This window comes from Phocoena phocoena, chromosome 11, assembly GCF_963924675.1.
Source record: "Phocoena phocoena chromosome 11, mPhoPho1.1, whole genome shotgun sequence".
NCBI lineage: Eukaryota > Metazoa > Chordata > Mammalia > Artiodactyla > Phocoenidae > Phocoena > Phocoena phocoena.
The window spans coordinates 50,646,393-50,656,694 of NC_089229.1; the positions used below are offsets into that span (position 1 = coordinate 50,646,393).

At 39.1% G+C, this 10,302-nt stretch overlaps 1 pseudogene; it reads right to left on the reverse strand.

The window, feature by feature from the left end:
• Positions 1-9,305: 9,305 nt before the first annotated feature.
• Positions 9,306-10,029, reverse strand: LOC136130972 (large ribosomal subunit protein uL30-like; annotated as a pseudogene).
• Between the last annotated feature and the right edge of the window lie 273 nt (positions 10,030-10,302).

A 10,302-nucleotide genomic window follows, 5' to 3' on the forward strand; every position in this document is an offset into this window, starting at 1 on the left:
AAAGAAAGCTGGAGTAGCAATATTCATATCAGATAAAATAGACTTTAAAATAAAGAATGTTACAAGAGACAAGGAAGGACACTACATAATGATCAAGGGATCAATCCAAGAAGATATAACAATTATAAATATATATGCACCCAACATAGGAGCACCACAATACATAAGGCAAATGCTAACAGCTATAAAAGATGAAATCGACAGTAATACAATAATAATGGGGGATTTTTAACACCTCACTTACACCAATGGACAGATCATCCAGACAGAAAATTAATAAGGAAACACAAGCTTTAAATGACACCATAGACGAGATAGATTTAATTGATATTTATAGGACATTCCATCCCAAAACAGCAGATTACACTTCTCACGTACACATGGAACATTCTCCAGGATAGATCATATCTTGGGTCACAAATCAAGCCTTTGTAAATTTAAGAAAATTGAAATCATATCAAGCATCTTTTCCAACCACAATGCTATGAGATTAGAAATAAATTACAGGGGAAAAAACGTAAAAAGCACAAACACATGGAGGCTAAACAATACACTACTTAACAACCAAGAGATCACTGAAGAAATCAAAGAGGAAATAAAAGCAAACCTGGAGACAAATGACAACAAAAACACGGTGATCCAAAACCCATGGGATGCAGCAAAAGCAATACAATCCCACCTCAAGAAACAAGAAAAAAATCTCAAATAAACAATCTAACCTTACACCTGAGGGAACTAGAGAAAGAAGAGCAAACAAAACCCAAAGTTAGTAGAAGGAAAGATATTTTAAAATCAGAGCAGAAATAAATGAGATAGAAACAAAGGAAACAATAGCAATGATCAATAAAACTAAAAGCTGGTTCTTTGAGAAGATAAACAAAATTAATAAACCTTTAGCCAGACTCATCAAGAAAAAGATGGAGAGGACTCAAATCAATAAAATTAGAAATGAAAAAGGACAAGTTACAATGGACATCACAAAAATGCAAAGCATCTTAAGAGACTATTACAAGAAACTCTATGCCAATAAAATGGACAATCTGGAAGAAATGGACAAATACTTAGAAAGGTATAACCTTCCAAGACTGAACCAGGAAGAAATAGAAAATATGAACAGACCAATCACAAGTAATGCAGTTGAAACTGTGGTTAAAAATCTTCCAACAAACAAAATCCAGGACCATATGGCTTCACAGGTGAATTCTATCAAACATCTAGAGAAGAGCTAACACACATCTCTCAAACTCTTCCAAAAAATTGTAGAGGAAGGAACACTCCCACATTCATTCTATGAAGCCACCGTCACCCTGACACCAAAACCAGACAAAGATACTACAAAAAAAGAAAATCACAGACCAATATCACTGATGAATATAGATGCAAAAACCCTCAAAAAAATAGTAGCAAACAGAATCCGACAACATATTAAAAGGATCATACACCATGATCAAGTGGGACTTATCACAAGGATGCAAGGATTCTTCAATATTTGCAAATCAATCAGTGTGATACACCATATTAACAAATTGAAGAATAAAAACTATATGATCATCTCAGTAGATGCAGAAAAAGCTTTTGACAAAATTCAGCACCCATTTATGATAAAAACTCTCCAGAAAGTGGACATATTATATTGAGGAACCTACCTCAACATAATAAAGCCCATATATGACAAACCCACAGCAAACATCATTCTCAGTGGTGAAAAACTGAAAGCATCTCCTCTAAGATCAGGAACAAGACAAGGATGTCCACTCTTGCCAATATTATTCAACATAGTTTTGGAAGTACTAGCCATGGCAATCAGAGAAGAAAAAGAAATAAAAGGAATACAAGTTGGAAAAGAAGAAGGAAAACTGTCACTGTTTTCAGATGACATTAGACTATACTTAGAGATTCCTAAAGATGCCACCAGAAAACTACTAGAACTAATCAATGAATTTGGTAAAGTTGCAGGATACAAAATTAATGCACAGAAATCTCTTGCATTCCTATGTACTAACAATAAAAGATCAGAAAGAAAAATTAAGGAAACAATCCCATTCACCACTGCATCAAAAAGAATAAAATACCTAGGAATAAACCTACCTAAGGAGGTAAAAGACCTGTACTCAGAAAACTATAAGATACTGATGAAATCAAAGATGACATAAACAGATGGAGAGATATGCCATGTTCTTGGATTGGAAGAATCAATATTGTGAAAATGACGATACTACCCAAAGCAATCTACAGATTCATTGCAATCCCTATCAAATTACCAATGGCGTTTTTTACAGAGCTAGAAAAAAAAGTCTTAAAATTTGTATGGAAACACAAAAGACCCCGAATTACAAAAACAGTCTTGAGGGAAAAAAACGGAGCCGGAGGAATCAGACTCCCTGCCTTCAGAGTATACTACAAAGCTACAGTAATCAAGACAATGTGGTACTGGCACAAAAACAGAAATATAGATCAATGGAACAGGATAGAAAATGCAGAGATAAACCCTTGCACCTGTGGTCAACTAATCTATGACAAAGGAAGCAAGGGTACACAATGGAGAAAAGACAGTCTCTTCAATAAGTGGTGCTGGGAAAACTGGACAGCTACATGTAAAAGAATGAAATTAGAACACTCCCTCACACCATACACAAAAATAAACTCAAAATGGATTAAAGACCTAAATGTAAGACCAGACACTATAAAATTCTAGAGGAAAATATAGGAAGAACACTCTTTGACGTAAATCACAGCAAGATCCTTTTTGACCCACCTCCTAGGGTAATGGAAATAAAAACAAAAATAAACAAATGAGACCTAATGAAGCTTAAAAGCTTTTGTACAGCAAAGGAAACTATAAACAAGATGAAAAGACAACCCTCAGAATGGGAGAAAATATTTGCAAACGAATCAACGGACAAAGGATTAATCTCCAAAATATATAAAGAGCTCATGCAGCTCAATATTAAAAAGACAAATAACCCAATCAAAAAATGGGCAGAAGACCTAAATAGACATTTCTCCAAAGAAGGCATACAGATGGCCAAGATGCACATGAAAAGCCGCTCAACATTACTAATTATTAGAGAAATGCAAATCAAAACTACCATGAGGTATCACCTCACACCGGTTAGAATGGACATCATCAGAAAATCTACAAACAACAAATGCTGGAGAGGGTGTGGAGAAAAGGGAACCCTCTTGCACTGTTGGTGGGAATGTAAATTGATACAGCCATTATGGAGAACAGTATGGATATTCCTTAAAATACTAAAGATAGAATTACCATATGACCCAGCAATCCCATTATTGGGCATATACCCACAGAAAACCATAATTCAAAGAGACACATGTACCCCAATATTCATTGCAATGCTATTTACAATAGCCAGGGCATGGAAGCAACCTAAATGCCCATCGACAGATGAATGGATAAAGATGGTGTGGTACATATATACAATGGAATATAACTGGGCCATAAAAAGGAAAGAAATTGGGTCATTTGTAGAGATGTGGATGGGCCTAGAGACTGTCATACAGAGTGAAGTTAGTCAGAAAGAGAAAAACAAATATCATATATTAACACATATATGTGGAATCTAGAAAAATGGTACAGATGAACCGGTTTGCAAGGCAGAAATAGAGACACAGATGTAGAGAACAAACGTATGGACACCAAGGGGGGAAAGCGGCGGGGGTGGTGGTGGTGGTGATGGGATGAACTGGGAGATTGGGATTGACATATATAACTAATATGTATAAAATGGATAACTAATAAGAACCTGCTTATAAAAATAAATAAATAAAAGATATGCATAATTCACACGTTATTATCAGTACATATTATTGTGTATATTTTTATATAGTTATTCCATAAAACAGATTTTTCTTGACTTTAGCAAAGTCATTTATCGCGTTGTAATAAAGGTTTCCATTTAATTCGTGTCCTATTGGCAGTTAGGCTCTAAAGGATTAAACAATAAAATGTGGGTGTATTCAGTGGATACAAAATTGGATCTATTCATGAGTGCATATTAGAGTAAATATAAAGTCAAAAAGTTAAAATTATTTCTGTCTTTTCATGAAAGTTATTTCTTCTAAATAGATTGTCTACAAAATTTAAAGGCAAAAATACATATGATAATTAATGCATATCAAAATTTTAAATCAAAATTATTAAACTAAAACTAGTCCATCTCCAAAAAATGTTCATACCAGTGGACTGGTGCTGGGATACTCATGGCAGTTTGACTGTGGGATAAAGAAATGCAGCTGATCCCTTCACAGAGCTAAAGTTCAAGGCTTACCTCTGCAGGGCTCTGTGCCTAATTTACATATATTTAAATTTAAATGTTTTGGAAAAGTTAATTAAATCTTACTAGGTATTTTCATAAAAGTAAAACCATTTGCAAATCTAGAGTTCAATGTTCATCTAATTACCAATGTAAATAATCAGTATCATAGTTCATGCATTAGTTAGATCTAGGTCTACATCTGTAAGTTTAAGAGTAATGACAATGTTTAAAATATTGCCAGTTGTTTTTTCAGAAACCATATGCAACAGTTTTGAATAATGAGATAGTTGGTGGGTATCTTCCAGGCCACAAATTGGAGCATCAAGAGAAGCAAGAAAATTGATGCTCAGTACTGCTGGGAAATGTTGCTATTTATGTAAGAGGAAAGGTATGACAAGGTTATTTGTCTCTCTTACCTGAGAACTTCCACTGCTCCAATCCTCTTCTTGCTCAAAGCAGTGTTTCACCTCCAGCACTGGGAATAGCATAACCTGTATACCTTCAGGACAGTCATATGCGTATAGTTCAAGGATATGAGGCAAGAGGTGTTTCCCTGCAGGCCTGAAGTATGTTAGTCTTGAGAGCAGTGTTTGGGATTACCAGACACGTGCAGGCCTTGAGTGCCAGATCGTAATAGAGTTCATGAGCTCTTCAATAAAATGTGTGTGTGTGGTGGTGTGACATGCTGCCAGTATTCTTTACGTAGTGTTACCTCCATGGAGCCCTTCCTTCCTCCAGCAAGAATCCTTGAAATCATCCTGGACCCCTTTCTTTCACATCCTCTATCAAATCCATCTCCTAATCCTATTGGCATTGACTTCAAAGATAATTCTTGAATTTGACCATGTATCCAGCTTCTACCACCACTATCGTAACCAAAGCCACTGTTATCTTTCATCTTTTGTTGGTGCTCTGTGCCTCCTCAGTCATCTGGTTCCACTCTTCCCTCCCCTGATGCCTCCTAAAGTCTATAACAGTAGGCAGTCATCCTCTTAAAACATAAGTAGCAACATGTTGATCCTGAGCTCAAATTACTTCAATGCCTTCCTGCTCCATTTAGAATAAAGGTTACGGTCTTTGCCATGGTCTACAAGGCGGTCCCTCATTTGCCCCCTCTCCCCCTCTCTTTCTTCATTGCCTGCCGTTTACTCTTTGCTTGCTGTATTTCAGCCACAGGGGCCTTCCACTGTCAGATACTCCCAGCACATGTCACCCTCGGAGCTTTTGTCCTTCTCATTGCCCATAACTGAAACCCTCTACGCCAGAGTCAACCACTAGTCCTGAGCTCATTCCCTGCTGACCCTTTCTAAAAAGCAAACTAACTTTGTCCTCTTCTATTACTTTTTTTTCTTTAGCAATTTTTTAAATTAAAGTATAGTTGATTTACAATATGGTGTTAATTACTGCTGTACAGCAAAATGATTCAGTTATACATGTATATGTTTTTTAATATCCTTTTCCATTATGGTTTATCGTAGCATACTGAATATAGTTCTCTGTGCTATACAGTAGGATCTTGTTGTGTATCCATTCTATATATAAAAGCTTACATCTGCTAACCCAACCTTCCACTCCATCCCTCTCCCAACCCCCTTCTCCTCGGCGACCACCAGTCTGTTCTCCATGTCCGTGTTTCTGTTTTGTAGATAGGTTCACTTATGGTATTTGTCTTTCTCTTTCTGACTTACACTTCGTATGATAATCTCCAGTTGCATCCATGTTGCTGCAAATGGCATTATTTCATTCTTTTTTTTTTTTTTTTTTTGCGGTATGCGGGCCTCTCACTGTTGTGGCCTCTACCGTTGCGGAGCACAGGCTCCGGACGCGCAGGCTCAGCGGCCATGGCTCACGGGCCCAGCCGCTCTGCGGCATGTGGGATCTTCCCGGACCGGGGCACGAACCCGTGTCCCCTGCATCGGCAGGCGGGCTCGCAACCACTGCGCCACCAGGGAAGCCCCTATTTCATTCTTTTTTATGGCTGAGTAGTATTCCATTGTATATATGTACCACATCTTCTTTATCCGTTCATCTGTCAATGGACATTTAGGTTGTTTCCATGTCTTGGCTATTGTGAATAGTGCTGCTGTGAATTTAGGTGCATGTATTTGTTTGAATTATAGTTTTGTCTGGATATATGCCCAGGAGTGGGATTGCTGGATCACTCCTCTATTCTTTTACTTTGCTATATTTTTATATTGAGAATAAATAAAAATATAAATTTTTATTTGGAAGACTTATCAGTACCTGATATAACATATCTATTTTAAAATGTTATGTATCTTTCATCCGGATGTGTCATTTTAGATTTGGTTTATGTGGTTCAAGGACCTGACTTAATCCCCTTGCTCTCCTGGAGATGGACATTTTACCCAGGTTTGGCCATTCCTGTCCACAGTGATTGGTTTGAGATTGGACAAGTGGAGCAAATAGGTATCTGCCTAATACTGTTTCTGAAACACTTTGGAAATAGAAGCTCTGATTTTGTTGGAGTTGCTAAGTTGGAGCTACTAGTAGCCATTCCACCCATCTATGGGAGTAACCGCTTGAAAATAAAGACAACACAGAGGAAATTACACTTAAGAGAAGGAAAGAGAGATTCTTGAATATTTAGTTTGAGCACCTGGATTTTCAGTTCAATGATCCAATCAATTCATCTTTTCACTTAAGCCAATTTGATTTGCAGCCACCAAAAGATTCTGACGAATATAATTACACTGCATTATACCTATATTTACTTCAACATTCTCATACAATGATTTCTGGGTAAATCAGATTTCATTGAAGCGTTGGTGTATCTAAAAAGAATTACCACATGGAGGGTTGTAATAATAATATGATATAGTATATTAATATTATTATCTTAATATATAACATACCAGTTATATAATAATAATAATCTAATCTAATAATAATCTAATATAATTATAAATAATCTATAATATAAAAATAAATACCCTAAATGTTATACACTAAATACAGCATTTCCCATAGTCTAAGAGAAAACAACCCAAGAAGTTGAACAATTCACAGGGTGTTTTCTCATCAGTGTTCCGTACCCAACCTTACACCTCTGCCCTCAGATATGTGCCTCTCTTAAAAAAAATGCGTCTTGTTTCTAAACTCCCATGGGAGAAACTCCACCCACCTTTTGGGAAATCCTACCCTTATACACAGGATTTGGTTTTATTCCCGGGTCCATCCCTCTTCCCTAGCATTGCATTTCCCGAAGTCTGAGTTTTTCAGCCTATAATAATGCCCAGGGCTGGGAGTGGAATGAGGGAGAGTGGTGGGAAGGGGTGGCACCAGCAGGCCAATCCAAGGTAGCCTCTGGAATTTCAAGTGCCTCAGAGTAGCCCAGGGCAGCCGTGGGTGTCCCAAATCCAGACTGCTTTTCAGGTCTCCCTGCTAGGGGGAGTGGCAGACATTTTGTCCAACAAGTATTTCCTCTGGTCCCACAATTAACTGTTGGATCACACACATACAAGCACTAACAATTCTCAAAGGCAATGTCGTCTAGAAAGCAACGATTTTCTAAGCACCCTCCTGGAGTCCTGCAGAGTTGTGTCAGTTCTTTTTCTTGATCCTACCTCTAACCTTTATTAGAAATGATACTCTCTCAGTCATGATGGGAGCCTGAGAAGGTCTTAGATGTGCCATAATGTATAGGAGCTGATTAAATTTTTAGCCCAGGGATCATCTTCCTCCCCAGTGTCCTGGTCTGGGGGAAGTGAGATGGGAAGTTGTCTACAGAGGGGACAGTTTCATTAACTTAGTTACAATATCTTTCTCCCCTGTTGGGTCTGGGGCTCCTTGAAAAGTTCTAAGTTTCACAGCCAGAGTAGATAGTTAATAAACAGGTGCTGGATTAACGAGTGACATCTGCCATGGTTATATTTAGGATTCATCACTCGTGAATATGTTCATGGACTTTATTTATACACATTACTAAACAAATGGATTTGAAGACTTTATTTTGGGCCAAGCTCTTAGTTTTCCAGAAGTTGCTGATTAAGATAAAAATATCCGAGAAGGAAAATAAATCCTTAAGCTCCAGTAAAGTGGAATCAGTTCCCATATTGGCCAGAAGAGGGCAGAGTCCCTGTGGGAATGTGGCAGGATAGATGTTTTTTTTTTTTTTTTTTTTTCGGTACGCAGGCCTCTCACTGTTGTGGCCTCTCCTGTTGCGGAGCACAGGCTCCAGACGCGCAGGCTCCGCGGCCATGGCATGGCATGTGTGTGGGATCTTCCTGGGCCGGGGCACGAACCCCTGTCTCCTGCATCGGCAGGCGGACTCTCAACCACTACGCCACCAGGGAAGCCCGGATAGATGTATTTTGATACTGCAGAAAGGTTTTGGAGCATAGGCACTGACTAGGGAAGGGAAGAGTAAATGGCAAAGAGAATCTGGTGGGAGACAGAGGAAGAAATAATTTCTAAAAGGTGACATGAGATTTTTAAAATTCTGTTTACTTCATTCAGATTCATCATTCATTTATTAATTTATTCCTTTATCAAACATTGCTGAGCCCTTACTATGTGTCAGACTCTGTGCCTGGGGTGAGCAATGCAGAGATGAACACAGCGGACATGGTCTGGGGAGTGTACAGGCCAGTAAGGGTTACAGGCATTAAACAATTAAGTGCATGTGTAATTAGTGATTTTGATAAGAGCTATGGAAGAAAATAACAGGATGTTATGAGAACTGCTTTAAGTTGGAGGAGTTCTCTCTGACGAAACCTGATGGTTGAAGAGTCATGTGGAAAGTTAGGAGACACGTGTTCCAGGCAGAAGGAATAGCTTGTGTGAAGGCCCTGAGGTTGGAGGGGGGTTGGAATCTTCAAGGAATTAAAAGCAGGTCAGTGTGGCTGCACACGGGTAGCGGCATGAGGTAGATTTGGAGAGATGAATGAGGATCATGCGGGGCCTTTTAAGCCACGCTCAAGGGTTTGGATTGTCTTTTTCTTTCAATTTGAAAGCAGTCACCGTTTATTAACTGACCAGATTACAGAAATAATCCAGGTAGATACCTTAGTTCATCCTTCTAATAAGCCTATTGATCTGGTGCCAGCATCTCCACCTTCTAGAAGATGGGTGGTCTTTTTCTTCATTACACCTAGTGGAGAAGACAATTTGAAGGGTCACGGGAAGTTGTTTGCTTCCCTGAGACGTTTTCCAACAGAACAGATCTCATGAATCAGATCCTCCACGCAGATGATGCCACGTTTACTAAGTGATTGAGCAATCCATGTGTTATCTGTCAGGGCAATTCACTTCTTGTTGATTTTGCCGTAGCCAAACTTGTAGATCAGTTCGTTCTCTGACTCCAGGTTTGGGTACCCCCAATGCAACACGTGGTTCCACAATCTTCACTGAAGCCTCGTTGAGCTTCACAAAGGTGTCACTGAAGACCTGGAGGAGGCGAAGAAGCTGCAGCACCTTTCGGACCTCTGAGCTCACACCATTGCTACCTCTGATCCTGGTGACAAGTGCCAATCTGGGTTCCTCAGGCACATAGAAGTCGCCAGCTTTTCTTGCCCTCCTAGCCATTCGAATATTGCTTCTGTACATCTGCCTACACTCCTTGTAACAGTGCTTAGCCTTTTCATTGATGAACTTCCTCCTTGCCTTTCAAAGCCTCTTTTGGATAACTTCTCAGGAGCTTGATCTTCAGCTCTGTGAAATTTCTTTGCTTTTTCTTAACGGTTCCTGGTACAGCAGGAACCTTCTTTTTCTCCTCTTCTGCACCCTCCATGATTCCAGCCAGAAAAGAGCAGGTTTGGATATTCTTGTCCAAACAACGGGAAGCCCTGAAAGGGTCTTAAGCAGAGGCATGGATCATCTTATTCATATTTTGAAGATCACTCTGGGAGTTCCCTGGTGGTCCAGTAGTTAGGACTCTGCACTTTCACTGCTGAGGGCCCGGGTTTGATCCCTGGTCAGGGAACTAAGATCCCACAAGCCGCGAGGCGGGCCAAAAAAAAAAAAAAAAAAAATCACTCCGGCTGCAGTGTAGAGAATGAACTGG